This window comes from Schistocerca americana, chromosome 6 (assembly GCF_021461395.2).
Source record: "Schistocerca americana isolate TAMUIC-IGC-003095 chromosome 6, iqSchAmer2.1, whole genome shotgun sequence".
NCBI lineage: Eukaryota > Metazoa > Arthropoda > Insecta > Orthoptera > Acrididae > Schistocerca > Schistocerca americana.
In genome coordinates, this window is record NC_060124.1 from 422,724,197 (window position 1) to 422,739,871 (window position 15,675).

At 41.9% G+C, this 15,675-nt stretch overlaps 1 non-coding gene across 1 annotated transcript; it reads left to right on the forward strand.

Moving 5' to 3' along the window:
* The first annotated feature begins 768 nt into the window (after nucleotides 1-768).
* Nucleotides 769-843, forward strand: Trnat-ugu. The gene has a single exon. It is a non-coding gene; the product is annotated as a tRNA-Thr (tRNA).
* Nucleotides 844-15,675: the final 14,832 nt, after the last annotated feature.

Consider the following 15,675-nt stretch of genomic DNA (forward strand, 5'->3'; position numbering starts at 1 on the left):
GCTATTAATATTTCAGCTTTGCATCTTCACATTTGAGCAGAGGAAATTTGTTTAAAACACCGATTTTAGCGGAAGCTTATGAACTGAGAAAGTTCAAGCTCCAGGTTACTTAGTTTTACATATTTCTTACCCATCTTAGAAACAAATCAAATTGTTTTACATTATAAAAATATTTAGTAGGCTGTTGCGCAAGAGTATGGCGACGTGTGCAGACAGTAACTAGCGCGAAACAAGTACGATAGCGCAGTGCATTTATTATTCTGAATTGCAATGAAACGTTCCTTCAGACATGCACGCAACTTTGTATCGTGATTCGGAATAAAACAGGCACTGCACTATCATATTTATTAGCCGACACCGGGCGAACGACTTTCAAGTAAACTGTCACCCCTGTATGGAAATATACATAATGGATCTAAGAGTACAGGTTGTAGACACATGGTTGACGACATGTTGATGTACGTGTCTGGCCTCGAGTAGTACTCGGATAGCCTAATGGTAAGGAGATCGTTGGCGATAAGCGGTAGATCCAGGTTCGAGTCACCGTCCGGCACAGATTTTCATTGACTTATATGGATATAGAACAGACACCATATCCATACAAGTATATAGTTCTGGCAATACCGGCCATGACCTCCTTCTGTGCGAATGCACACATATTACCCGAACTCTTACGGGACTTGGTAAGAATGTCTTCCAGGAGTAGTGAGTGTGTTAGGGTGGGACATTACGGATGTAGTGTGTGGTCGCAGTCGCACTATCTTCTGTGCCCTCGGTGGCTCAGATGGATAGAGCGTCTGCCATGTAAGCAGGAGATCCCGGGTTCGAGTCCCGGTCGGGACACACATTTTCATCTGTCCCCGTTGATATATATCAACGCCCGTCAGCAGCTGAAGGTATTCATATAATTCTAATTTGATTTTCATTGATGTCATTCCATTATACTGCTAAAGGTAGTCTATATTCGCAACTGCCAATACATTTCATGTATGTCACGCGAAAAATGGCCAGAAGTGACAAGTTCATGTGACGTGTAACGTAAGTTAATGACGTCACATTGGTGCCAAATTTCACCAAAATTCTGCATAAGGCCATCATGGACGTGAAAAACACGATGGGCAGGTCGTAACAGCGCATCTTACCCACATTTAAACTATTCTCTTGACACCCCTCGACAACAGAACCGCAACACCCAGACCTGAAATCACTTTGATTTCTTATGAACGGCCGAGGAAGACTTTTAAGGCACAGCCCCGCTCACAATCGACACGAAAAGGCTTCAGGGTATGGAATAAAGGGGATCAATGAAACCACCCCTTCCTTGGGGTGTTCATTCCCTTTTCGATATTAAGAATGGTAGCTCAGAGATCCATGAGCAAGAGGACATCGTTCTTTACAATCTTTATCAGTGGTGATACATCTGGAGGTTTGAACACGTCTCTAAGGACATTGAGGAACTGCGTTCACGTTGAATGTGACGGCAAGCCTGTGGAATGCAGCGCGACGACAATTTTTGCTCTCGTGTAGAGGTTGGAATCACTAGGGACCGTCGAAAACTATTCGACGAAATGTGAACGTGATGCGAACTTATACATTTTAATGTGGAATGCAGCGCGACGACAATTTTTGCTCTCGTGTAGAGGTTGGAATCACTAGGGACCGTCGAAAACTATTCGACGAAATGTGAACGTGATGCGAACTTATGCATTTTAAACCCTCCTGTTTCTCGTCCTGCTGTGTTGTGATCATGAGGGGTTACGACATTGAAACATGCGTGAATGAAACGACAAAGGCACCCTCTAAGACGCTCCGGTTCGGCAACTCTGTCAGTGGCACCCACCCACCCGTGTTCAGAATTTTAAAAACGAACGCGTAAGGATCGTAGGTGCTTGCAGACAAGAAAACCCTAGACACTCCTCCGATTCCAATTTTCTGCTTGTAGGCACTTGGGACTATTCGCAAGTTTTCTCTGTAAAGGCACATTTTTAAAGTGTGGCAGAGTGCCACCTAGGGTGTTGTCGATGTAGTTGCTCTTAGAGTGACCTTTTGTCATTTTATTCACGTGTATGTGTCAATGTGCCCTCCCCATTGGCATGTCTCAGGAGGGCGGAAATAGGATGCATAAGAATACTTTGCTGCTTCGGATCAAGTTCAAATTTTGTCGAATGGCTTTCAATTATCCCTGGTTTTTCCACCCTTTACAAGAGAGCAAAGGAGTGCGATCACATTAAATGGGGATACTGAGAAGAGCTGAAACGTCCGGCGATGTGAGCAGCGTCAAAGGTTGTCGAGAAATCGTCCTCACCCTCACTGTACTACGAACTGTTGTTTTCCACCGCGAAATGTGCATAAATCAACGCCCCAAGGAAAGGGTTGGTATCGTTGACGCTCTTTATGCTACCCCCTGAGGCCTTCTCGTGTCGAGCCTGCAAAGTTTTCCTCGGCCGTAAGTGATTTCTACACTACACTGGTTCTGACCTCCGTCGCAGATGGCGTAAAAAGAAGGCTAAGAGAGGCTGTGAAGACCTCCCCTTCGTGTGGCTCCTCCACGATGGCGTAGGACAGATCTGTGGTGCATTTTTGCGCCATTGTGACATCGTTAACCTACCTTATACGTCACATGAACGTTTGACCTCTATCCTTTAATTCACATGTGTCGACACCTTGTTGTTTGAAGAGTCATAGAACCCAAGGGTGACGTCGCAGGGTACCACGCCTTTGCACCGTTACAGAGAAAAGTTGAAGGCAAAATTTCAAGCATCTGAATCGCAATGTGGGAAAGCTGTCGGCTTTCGATAAAGTGATCTTTTAATTCTGTAGGGACCAAGAGAGGGAGACAAAGGCACGAGGCGAGTCACTTGGCTGTTTACTCCTTCTATCAAAGAATGTCTGCGAAGTATGCTTTGTCACATACTGTACTACAATGGGCGCCGAGTGTAGATCGAAAGGTTTGTAGGCTCTTCTTCCAATCCACCGGCCTAACAATGTAAAACTGAGTCTCGGAAAGCGTTCGGTAGCAAAAATTCACTGCTGTAAATCATAGCAACTTTGTGACACTTTTCATGTTTTTTTTTAAATTATAGAAACGCTTACTCTTTCTTATATGTCGCTGTCATTTTGTGATGTAATTATCCTTTACTTGTTAAATGCAATATCTTTTAATCAGAATTGTTGTCTGTGAAAACCAGAATTATACTACATAAGTCGTACCTTGATGTGCCTATTTGTAGTGCAATTTGTGACACTTGCATTTCTACTTAAGTATGTCATATATTTAGGTCTTGTTCGAAAGCTGTAATTGTGGAGATCTCTTATATGACAGATAACTACATACAAAGTAACTTAAGACAGTTTGTTAAGAGATAATGTTACAGACAACCTTTAGTCAGAAATTAATTATAACATTGTGATGCAGCCCAAGAGTAGCAGCATTCGAAATAGAACACAGTTTAAACATCAATACTCAGCCGTTTCAGCAACATCCAAAATATTTCGTTTACCTCTTTCCTTTGCGGCATTCATTTTACAAACTATTTCATTTTTGTACCAATTTTCATCTTTCGTTGTCGGCCATCTCCGTTACATTAACAAGTGTGGCATCGTTCCTGATTTTTGCTATTACAGCTGGATTATGTCCTCCCTCACACATCACATTCACAAAGATCTCCTCCATCTTGCCGTCTTCCTTGAAATTCTCAGTTTCCTACGCGACATCGGCTTCAATGTCCGGACATTCAAACAGACTGTAATGTGGTTCATCATACACTGCACTATCGCTTTCACCAGAAATGCAAGTGACGCAACAAACTGCCTTCGTTTATAACATCATACTTGTCAACTGAGGGTGGATTCAGCAAACTTTATGTTTTGTAATAGCACAATCCGTCAACGAGCTTCTTAGATAAAGGACGGAAAAACTCTTTCTAGGGGTGACATTGACCTACTTCCTCCGTAATATCTTCTTTCTCGTCATGTCGGCTCTTTTTTTTTTTTTTTAGCAAGGTGCTCTATGAAGCTGTTACCTCTCTTCTTTGTAACAGTTCATGATCTTGATTACAGATACCGCATGTCCTAATTAAGACTTCCTCTCTGAATTCTAGATTCATTCCATATTTCTTACATCCTACATGCAGAATTTGGCCATTATTCTCTACGAGTCTATTTACCAAACCTGGTAACTCCTGTTTAGCCGTTGTTGCACACCTCGTACCAGTTGAGGACTCCAATCAATCTAGATTACTTTCAACTCCCTCTTGAGGGTTTGGTAGTACGCCACATTCCAAGCCTACAACAAGTGTACTGCATTTGCTGGTAAAGCTATGAAACGGATATTATGTTTCTGGTACAGTCTACTAACTTCAGCATTCAAGTGACAGCTCACATTATCGCCTTTATGCTTTCTTTCCTTCTCAGAATGGGAAGTAAAACGTTCATAAAAGAAATCTACAAGTATGCTGTAATCAAACCAGCCGGATTAAGTGCCATTGTACGTAGCACCCAAACGGCCACCTTCAATCCACGTGCTCCACAGAAGAACTGTAGTTCATGTAAACAGAAGCAAGCTCAGCATCAGCATTCCTACAGAACATGATGGAAGTACAGACTTTGGTGGCATTCCTCACTTTCTCGGGATACTTTACGTCCATATTTGCAATGATCTTAATGGATTCATGATCATCCAAATGATTAGTATAGTCGTAATTCCGGATATTGGGACTTGGAACGTCTCCAGATTCAGGACAGAGATGATCAAAATATATGTTTTCTGCATTTTCATCAACAGCCTCCCTAGCAGTCAGTATGATCTGAAAAAATCTCTGGCGCAGGATACTACGGCGAGTCGTAAATGCGTTTAGCCTTTCGGTTCCAGGAAAATTATTTCTAATGAATGAATGGTGTGAATGGCTCTGAGCACTATGGGACTTAACATCTATGGTCATCAGTCTCCTAGAACTTAGAACTACTTAAACCTAACTGACCTAAGGACATCACACAACACCCAGCCATCACGAGGCAGAGAAAATCCCTGACCCCGCCGGGAATCGAGCCCGGGAACCCGGGCGTGGGAAGCGAGAACGCTACCGCACGACCACGAGATGCGGACTTATTTCTAATAGTTCAGACATTTCTTCCCCCACGGCACAGGTATGCCTGCACTATACTGGTGCGTCTTATATCAAATCCTGTGGGAAAAAAAATGGGCATCATTAAACAATGAGAAACAAACATATCCTCATCTGTTTCAGAAAATACGGTAGGATGACCTGGTGTCAAGGCATATTAATTTTTCATTTTCATTCATATTGTATTTCTGTGTACGCTATACCTAAAAAAACATTGAAGTTACAACACACTCCAGCAACTGATATCGTGGCCACAACAGAAACGATGCTAACTTACTTCTCAGCTGCATTCCGAATAGGTAACTTAGATAATTTAACCTTATGAGATGCTTCCTGAAAAGCTTCCGCTGTGTAATTGCGATATGGACGTGAGTTGACTCTTCTTCTTGGCTTTGGAGATATTTTATGATCTAAATGTGGGAAGAAAACCGGAAATACAGATAAATCTAAAAATAACTGATCTGTAATTTCACAGGACTACTTTGTGACAGCGCCTTTATGTCACAAATTGTGCACTGTTCCTTCACAATTTCAGAGTATACATAAGAGTTGCAAAGAAAAAATTGCAGTACATCTACTATTTCTAACACATGTGCAACCACATAATACTTTAAACTAAACTCACCTCTATTACACTGGTTTGCTTACTTCTGTCAAGAAAGCAAAGTGTCGGTAGAAAGCTCTTTAGTGTCTTTTTTTTGGTCATCAGTCTACTGACTGGTTTGATGCGGCCCGCCACGAATTCCTTTCCTGTGCTAACCTGTTCACCTCAGAGTAGCACTTGCAACCTACGTCTTCAATTATTTGCTTGACGTATTCCAATCTCTGTCTTCCTCTACAGTTTTTGCCCTCTACAGCTCCCTCTAGTACAATGGAAGTCATTCCCTCATGTCTTAGCAGATGTCCTATCATCCTGTCCCATCTCCTTATCAGTGTTTTCCACATATTCCTTTCCTCTCCGATTCTGCGTAGAACCTCCTCATTCCTTACCTTATCAGTCCACCTAATTTTCAACATTCGTCTATAGCACCACATCTCAAATGCTTCGATTCTCTTCTGTTCCGGTTTTCCCACAGTCCATGTTTCACTACCATACAATGCTGTACTCCAGACGTACATCCTCAGAAATTTCTTCCTCAAATTAAGGCCGGTATTATTATTATTAATAAATTAAGGAGGTCGATGTCCTCCTTGCTCCGTCCGTCATTGGTTATTTTACTGCCTAGGCAGCAGAATTCCTTAACTTCATTGACTTCGTGACCATCAATCCTGATGTTACGTTTCTCGCTGCTCTGCTTTGTGATATCGTTACAGAAGATTCTCAGATACTTTCCAATTGTTCTAGGAGATGGCAGCACGTAGGCCACACAGCCTTGAAGTTTGCAGTAGCCTGTCATGTAATGCCCGTGAGAGCAGAAACAGCAGATTGGGTCGCTCAGAAGAACTCTGTGATTTCGAACGTGGGCTAGTCCTTGAATGTCACCAGAGCAACAAACCCATCAGCGGCATTTCAAATCTTCTAAATCTGCCCGAGTCGGTATTTGATGTGATTCTGTAGTGGGATCGCAGAGATGCAGCAACAGCTAATCCAAGACCGGAAAGACGTCATGCACTGACGGACAAGGACTGTCAATTATCCGGAGAGTAGAGTAAAAAAATCACATGAAATTGGTGGAAGGACTGACTTGTGAGTTCCAGTGTGCTACCTTCTGTCCAGCTAATATTGGGATTAGAGAGGAAAAATGTATGGAGTACGACGGTCGAGCAGCTCCTCAAAAGTCACACATTTCAGTAGTCAATATTAAGCAGCGATTGTTATGGTGTAATGAGCGATGCCACCGGATAGTGGATGACTGGAAACGTGTGAGTTCGAGTGATAAATCACGCTGTACCATAAGGCAATCCGAAAGGAAGGGCTGGTTTCGGCGAATCCCTGTAGAGCTTTACTTGTCATGTTTAGTGGTAATGTCAACAGTAAAGTACGGAGGAGGTGTTATTCGTGGACAAGGTGCGGTCCCGTCATTGAGCTTAAAAAAAACGCTAAATCGAAAAGGATCGGAATCTATCTCTTAGCATTGTGTTCTGCGTACAGAAGCGGAACATTGCAGGGATAATGCCGGTTTGTGTCAGCAACGCAATGCACTCTGTCGTAGAGCAGTTTCTGTGAGGCAATTGTCGCTGGACAATAACATTCCAGAAACAGACTGGCATACCTAGAGTCCCGACCTGAAGTGAGCGCATACCTCTGGGATGAGTTAGAATGTCGACTTCGCTCCAGATCCCAGCGACCAACATTATTACCTTGTTCACTTTCGGCTCTTGAGGAAAAGTGACCTGCCGATCCTCCACACTCATTCAGCCAAAGAAAGTATGCCCTGCAGAGTTCAACTCGTTAAAAAGCCGAACGGCAGATACCCTATAGTACTGTGCACAAATACTTTGTGGTTATAATTAAAGTGCAACTGCTCACAGAGGTTCTGTGTGGGCAGTAAAAATCGTATGGTAGCGAACGTGGTAGCTATGCTAATGCGTTAACGCGCAATTGATGTACGATGAAAAAAATTAGTTCCAGTTTTGGACACCAGGCACAAATATGGCGCTGAGCAGCATCACGTCAACGTCCTTATATTGAACAAATTAGTAAGTGGCAATTAATAATAAAATAAACATTATACCTTTCTCACTTGTTTGACCTGTCCTGCCCACATCCAGTTCTTAATCCATTACACGTGGAAACATTTATATATGTCTTTCTTGGAACAAATTTTTTCCATCTTAAATCGGTTCCGCATTAAAGCATTAGAATATCTACAAAGTTTCACTAAAACTAAAACTACTAAGCACCGTCCGAACAGGCCTTGGAAGGACCAACGGTACCGACCAGCCACCGTGTCATCCCCAGTCCACAAGCGTCACTGGATGCGGATATGGAGGGGCATGTGGTCAGCACATCGCCCACCCAGCCGTAAGTCACTTTACGAGACCATACCAAGTTTCTCTGCCATACATAATTACAGCCTCACTGAACCTCTGTGAGTAGCCGAACTTATTTCATAAGCACCTGATACATGGGCGGACGCATTTTATCACACAGTGTGTATGGGGACTAGTCTCAGAGTATCTGGCTGTCAACCCAACTCAATATCTACCGGGTAATAACTAGAAATTGACAAAGGCGTGCTTCACTGACTCTGGTAGACTTGTGCATTTTGCTGCAGCAAGAGTGGTTCTCTAGTGATGTCCCACGCCTAGAAAATTATATCCTCTACATGTGCCCTACAGGCCACAGATGTCCGCATCCTTCGTGAAAGGATACTGTCAAATCAGATGAGGGAGAGTAAATTTTTCTGTGATGAATTAATTTCATAGAAAACAATGATAGCGAGGTGAAGAAAGAAACAGAAAAAATGATAGCGAGGTTAAGAAAGAAACAGAAAAAATAATCATAGACTCAAACAAGTTCCTTACCATATCAAATGAACTTGTCGCCGCCCGACCCCAAACACGCATCTCCCCACCCCCTTACAAAATACAACTTCAACTTCTAAGCAGCTCTCCTACCAACAGATTTGCACGAGACAGTCCATTTCTGATCTTGTGTACATACTATGTGTTATAATCATTTAATCAACATTACCCAGATTGTATTATTTTCAGTTTACCTAATGTGATCAAAGATATAGGGAAAGGGGAAAATCTACCAAGATATTAGCTCTCAAAAGAGCATAGTGTGTCTGGAGGATTCTATTCTCATTAAATCACATTTTCCTTGTTTTTACAGGCTCTGTGATTACCTTGACAACACCATGATGCTGAGGATGGGCTCCGCCTTGACTTTATGTCTCATGGGTAAGTACTGCATACCGGTAAGTGTTTACAATGAAATCGGAATTCACATTTCACTGCCTATGGTGAGGAGTAGCGTTACTTTATATGGAAACGTATTTGTGAGATATAATTTCAAATTCATGTAAGGACTTGAAAATGAATTCGGTTCAAAAACAATGAATGACATTTTTCTAGTAATTTGAATCAGCAAACTGATGCTGTGCCAAACAATAATTCTGTTATGAATCTGAGCATGTAATCGTACGATACAAACAGCAGTTGCAACGAGAATACCATTAGATTATTAGTGTGTAGTGTAAAATGTTGTCATTCTCGTGGAAGTGTCACTATTATAGCTGCGTTAGTTTCATTTTAAGGACTGCTAATTCACAAGAGGATACCCCGTGTTACTGCATCTTACATTTTAGTTTAAGATTAGTATAACAGACAGCATTTTCGAAGGGTACATATTGAGCTACTTGTTTTCAGCTTGTTGTGCATTCGAAAACAATAAAAAATAAAGTGAATGTTGGAACATTCTTGCTCTGACCTCTTAAACTGCCTACAGCAATTACAAATTCTATTATACAGGTTGAATCAGCTGCAGCTACCGATGTCGATTCATGCAACCTGCAATTCGGTATTTGGCCTTCAAAAACCACTCGCGTGATTTGTATATTTTCTCGTTCGCTAGGCGCAAGATATTATTCCTGCAGAAAAAGTGAAGAGGACCTTTTTGCAGCAAATCTACTGAATTTAAATTTTGTACTGGGGTACGCGTACGCTGGAGGCTACAACTTTGCGCTGGGGGCTGTGGTTTTGAGTTTTTCAAAAAAATCGTACAAAATGCACCACCACCCCTCCCTCCCCCCCACTCATCCCTCAAAAGTCAGGATTTGGTTGGTTGGTTGGTTGATTGGGAGAGGGGGGGGGGGGAGGGGCCAAATAGCGAGGTCATAGGTCCAATCGGATTGGGGAAGGATGGGGAAGGAAGTCAGCCGCGCCATTTTGAAGGAACCATCCCGGAATTTGCCTGAAGCGATTTAGGGAAATCATGGAAAACCTATATCGGGATGGCCAGACGCGAGTTTGAACCGTCGTCCTCCCGAATGCGAGTCCAGTATGTTAATCACTGTGCCATCTGGCTTGATAGTCAGGACTTATAGTACGTTGTTCGTGGTACTCCCTCATATCACTGTACAAAAATTTCCGACCTGTTTTGGTGCGTATTGATTGAGCCAATACGCCACCTGCATAGTCGGCTATCTCGTTAACATGATCAATTTAAACGTGCCCTTGAGGGACGTTAGAAAGAAAAACGACTTTTGTAGACGTAACTAATGTATCGTCGAATTTGAACACTTCTACAAGAAACACACAAGCGTTTAGTTCATCCTCTATTTTTAAGAACACAATGAAATTCACACAAATAGTCTTCGTCGACCCTCAATAGAAATAAGTAACCAACTCTGTAACTCCTCCTTAACAGGGAAATAGGTTCACAACTAAGCACAAGTACTTGGAAGAACAAAAGCTAGGATTTCGTACTGAAAGTTCGTTCACTACTTGCTGACTATCCAGTGTTTATGTCCTCGCTCTCCTTGAGTGGAGCAATAGGAGCAGATTAACATGTTAGTTACTGACTATATGAGTTCTCGGTATCTACAGTCTTGTCAAGCGAGTGTGACAGAATACGAACAGTCTCGTTATCCGGTTTCGAGGTCCCTTGACGGCGACGGTGGCATGCAATCGGCTGTGTTGGTTCCGGAATAGACTTCCTCACTTGGTTGGCTGCTTTGTAACTGCCGTGATCGCCACGGACACAGTCCTAAATATCCTGATTGGCTGCCCGCGATATTGGCCGATATAGCAAAAGATTCGTGGTATGAGTTACCTCTCTTGCTGATTTACACGCCCTCTGTACTGTGTTCCGGTGCACGCAAAGGCCCTCTGCATATCACGCTGCAAATGACGGGCTTGGAATGTCGTGTAGTCGCAGGGGCAGTGCTGGCAACCAGCCCGACGGTGGTGTGTTGCCGTGTGGCGTCGGCGCCTGACACCTTTTGCGACGCGCAAAGGCCCTCTGCATATCGCGCTGCAAATGACGGGCTAGGAATGTCGTGTAGTGGCAGGGGCTGAGCTGGCAACCAGCCCGACGGTGGTGTGTTGCCGTGTGGCGTCGGCGCAACGCTCCACGTACATGGAAGTTATTTCGTGATACCTTAATAGATATCCTACCATCCTGTCCCTTTTTCTTGTCAGTGTTTTCCATGTATGCCTCTCCTAACCTGTCCTCCTGAGAATCTCCTTATTCCTTACCTTATCAGTCCACTTAATTTTCAAGAGTCAGATCGTATCCCAGTACAAAATTTAATTACATTAGATTTAATACAAAAAAATCCTGTTCATTATTCTGTAATACAAACAGTTTGCGCAAAGCGAACGAGAGAATATACAAATGTCACGTGTTGTTTTTGAATTCCAGGCAGCTTTGCATAAAACGACACGGTAGGGGCAACTTAACACCGTGTATATGATCCTGATATGACGATTTTCGGTTGTGTATAGGTTTAACAAGACTCTGCGCTTTTAGTTTGTAGACAAGAAACTATATTGTGTCGTTACTGACACATGTTTCATGCACAATGATATTAACCACTGATTAGGTGGAGGAAGCATGTATGACACTATTGCCTGCGATGACCTGTGCATAGCTACAACATTTACACCACTATCATGCTAACATAATGTGTCTGGGGCGGAGTACAAAGCATAAGTATTCAATAATGAACGGTATTAAAAATTCTAGCCGATAGTGAACATCATTATCTAGCTCCATGATAATATAAACTGGGCCATACTTGATGTCTCCGCTTTAATGTCCACCAGTACATCTGGTTAGCCACCTCGTGATGTAAATACTTGTGTAGTGTGTCTGATAAAGCATTGTCTGTTTTAAAATTAATGTAACTTTGCTATTAGCTAAGTGACAATATTGAAATATAATCATTGTAGCGTTTTTGTTTGATATCAGCTACATTTCCACATAATCGTCTGCGCTGGGAATGTGATTTAGAAACTAGTTTGGCACGGCTGCTGCATGGTTCAAATGGCTCTAAGCAATACGAGACTTAACATCTAAGGTCATCAGGCCCTAGACTTAGAACTACTTAAATCTAAGTAACCTAAGGACATCACACACATCCATACCTGAGGCAGGATTCGAACCTGTGACCGTAGCAGCAGCGCGGTTTGGGACTGAAGTGCCTAGAATCACTCGGCCACAACGGCTGGCGGCTGTTGCATGTCCCGTGAATCGTTTCTGAACATACAAACGGTTTTTACTTCAAATTCATCCAATAATTTTTGTTCTTGCGATACACCTCTTCTGTTGCTCGTATGGAAAGGAAAGTTTCAGAGGATGTTAGATATGAATGGCGATAGTTTCCACTCAGAAATAACCTTCAAACATCACTGCACCTTGTAAACAGGACAAACAAATTATCAATGGCTTAATGACGACGTTTTTACGTTTGTTGACTTAAGGGAAGAGTTGAACTGTAAGCTCTTCACCCACTGTCAAACAGTCCCTGCCACTAGCTTTGCACTAATACGGTTGCTCTCTTTTTATAATTTAACATACGTACCGTGCAATGAAGGAGTAACTGTCTCTAACCATACCTCCAACGCCAGTGTGCGTCAGAATTAAGTTCCAGTGCAATCACTTGACTGAAAGGCCTAATGAAATTGAGACAATCTGAGAACAAGGGCTGATTCATCAAACTCCTGCCATTCTCTGGCAAAGCCAAGAATTTAAATTGAAGAGGATCACTACTGTCAGCTGCAAGACATTTAGAGACGAGTGAAAATGTGTACCGAACCGGCATTCGAACTCGGAATGTCCTGCTTACTACACAGATGCGTTATCCACTGCGCCATCCGAGACACAGCCCTATCGGAACTGCGCAGACTATCTCGGCATGACTCACAGCCGATCCATATTCCCACCAATCGCCACCTTTCCGCAGTCTCTGGCTATTGTACTCACTGTTTGCTAATCTGAGATTCTCACAGGAAATCGCAGGTTTTTGTGATCCGCACTGATGAAGGTGAATCCATTGCCTGGTTAGGCGTATCAATTATATAAATGCGTAATGTCTGTTCTTTCGTAAGTCAGAAAGAACAGACACGAAACATTCACATAAAAACCAAGAATTGCTGTGGTTTGTTGTTTGCGATGGATGATAGCATTAATTCGAAATGAAATCTTTCAATGAAAGGAATGATTATTACATCGTTGTTCGACGGGCTAATTGGTAAAAATTTACTGAGAGGAACTCATGCATCAAACTCCGAGAGTTGGTACAAGATATGAAATATGAGATGTATCGACATCTCTAGTACAATTACTTCGTGTTCGACAGATTCTACTGGGGTAAGGCAATATTGTTTGAGTGTTGCGAATGTATCTAAAAATGCTGGCAATAAGGCGAACACGTGTCGTACAAGAAAGAATTGTCCGGTGGGTGGCCTCTACCACTCGACTAATTCAGATGACGTTCAGAATGCTATTTTTAATGGAAATATAGTTAAGATGGCAAATCAGCAGTTGATTTTCATTAACAAAGATGTGTTCAAATGTGTGAATACCTAAGGGACCAAACTGCTAAGGTCATCTGTCCCTAGACTTACACACTACTTAAACTAACTAATGCTAAGAACAACACACACACACGCATGCCTGAGGGAGGACTCGAACCTCCGGCGGGAGGAGCAAAGAAGTATCCATAACGTGATATACTTTCGAAACAACAACAGGAAGCCAATAATGAAGATGAACAGTGAGCAGACTGCAAGAAAAGCTTATTTACAGGTAAAAAATTGTTTGTTCGTGGAAAATTACTTTTTAACCTTACATAGATCTCAGGCTACACTATTACACAATCGGTCAACACAATAGACAAACAGAAAAGTGTTCATTTACGTATCCTTAATAAAAGAAAAATATGCAGCAAATGTAAACTGTTCTCCACTAAAACTGTGAAATCAAACAGAACAGTGAATAATGAAATTTTACTTATTGGACCATATAAGATGAACACGTTAGGTCAGCGTTTCTCAAACCCTCAGTATTCAAAACCCAATTTTCAGTCATAATTTTCTCCGTGCTATCTCCGCCCCCCTTTCCCTCATACAGTAACTTCATTACACATTAAATTTATGTGTAATAGGGGGTTATAGAGAGTGTGAAATTCAGTACACATACACAACTACGAACTCTGGCACCAACAGTGGATCTAACACGATGGGCATCAAGTCGAAGTAACATCCGATGAAAGATGTAAGTCATTCGATGCTGCTTCAACAATATATATGAGCTGATGAGTCGTAGAGGCTGGCGACGAGTGGTGTGGTAATTTTTCTGCAATTCATTGCCGGTAGTTTTCAGTGGGTGGCAACATCATTCAATGCGGCAGCCTTACACCACATTACTGGGACGGACTGTGTGCTCATTTTACTGGTCGGAGTCAGTGTATTGTTGCATCTTGATACATCTCATCCACGTACTGCGTCCTTGGATGGCCGAACAGATGAAAGCCGGAAAGTGCGTGATCTGGGCTGTAGGGCTGATGAGCAAGAACAGTCCAACGAAGCTTTGTGAGCTCCTCTCAGGTGCACAGACGTGTCAGACTTCCATTTGAACATTATTTATTTATTTATTTATTTTATTATCAGTACAGAGTAACCAACCGCCTTGAAATGTAAGGTGGATCGGATGATTCTAAATCTAATAGCAAAGACTTCACATTATTACAAACTTGTTGGCATATAGTTGTTAATGCCATTTTAAATAACATTAAGAACATAATATATAAAAATTTCTTTAAGGTTACTGCTTATTGAATGTTTAACAATTGTTAAAATGGTTCTATATAATTTGTTTCCGCCTAGTTGATGACAGTATAATTTATATAGTGAAAATGCAAAATAAAAATAAAAATATTACAATGAATGTTGTGAAAATAATTTGCAATATGTAGAGGGAAGTGATATACTGTATTTGGAAGTGTAATATAGTATAAGTAGCATGTTGGTTGATAATTGCCTATTTCTGCCTATTTCAGATGAGATGGTCTCGTTAGAATCTCGAGCTATTCTCATCTTAAATGGGTGGTGCTTAAGAGCTTATTGGTATATTGCTGGGAGTGTTGCAGGTCAGGACACTCCATGATATTCAGCAGCTGTTTGTTTGTCCTATTGGTGGTAATTGTGCTATATTGTATGTCATACCTTAGATGAATACACCTGGTGTTATACAGAGTATATACTGATTGAGCACGTGATACATGAAATTCATGAATTTTAGCTTGAAATGAGAAATACACTTATGTTTGTAAATTTGTTAGTAGAAACAGAATGTAGTGCATTGTTACTTGAATGTATTATTGCTTAAATAACTTAATACCTTACATTTTTAGTTTTATACGTACTTTATGCAGAAAATGCATTCAATATACAAAATTCATTTGAACAGTGAGGTGTTTGACTGTGAGCCGTTGAGCACCTCGAATGAAAGTGTCCACACGTCCCAAGATTGCAGGAGACAGCTGTGTGGCCGGCTGACAGGCGGAAGATGGGACAGGTATGTGTAACCTTGCGACGATGACAGACGCCTCGCCTCTCTCCCAACGACTCAACATTCTTTTATTCACTGCCAGCTTTC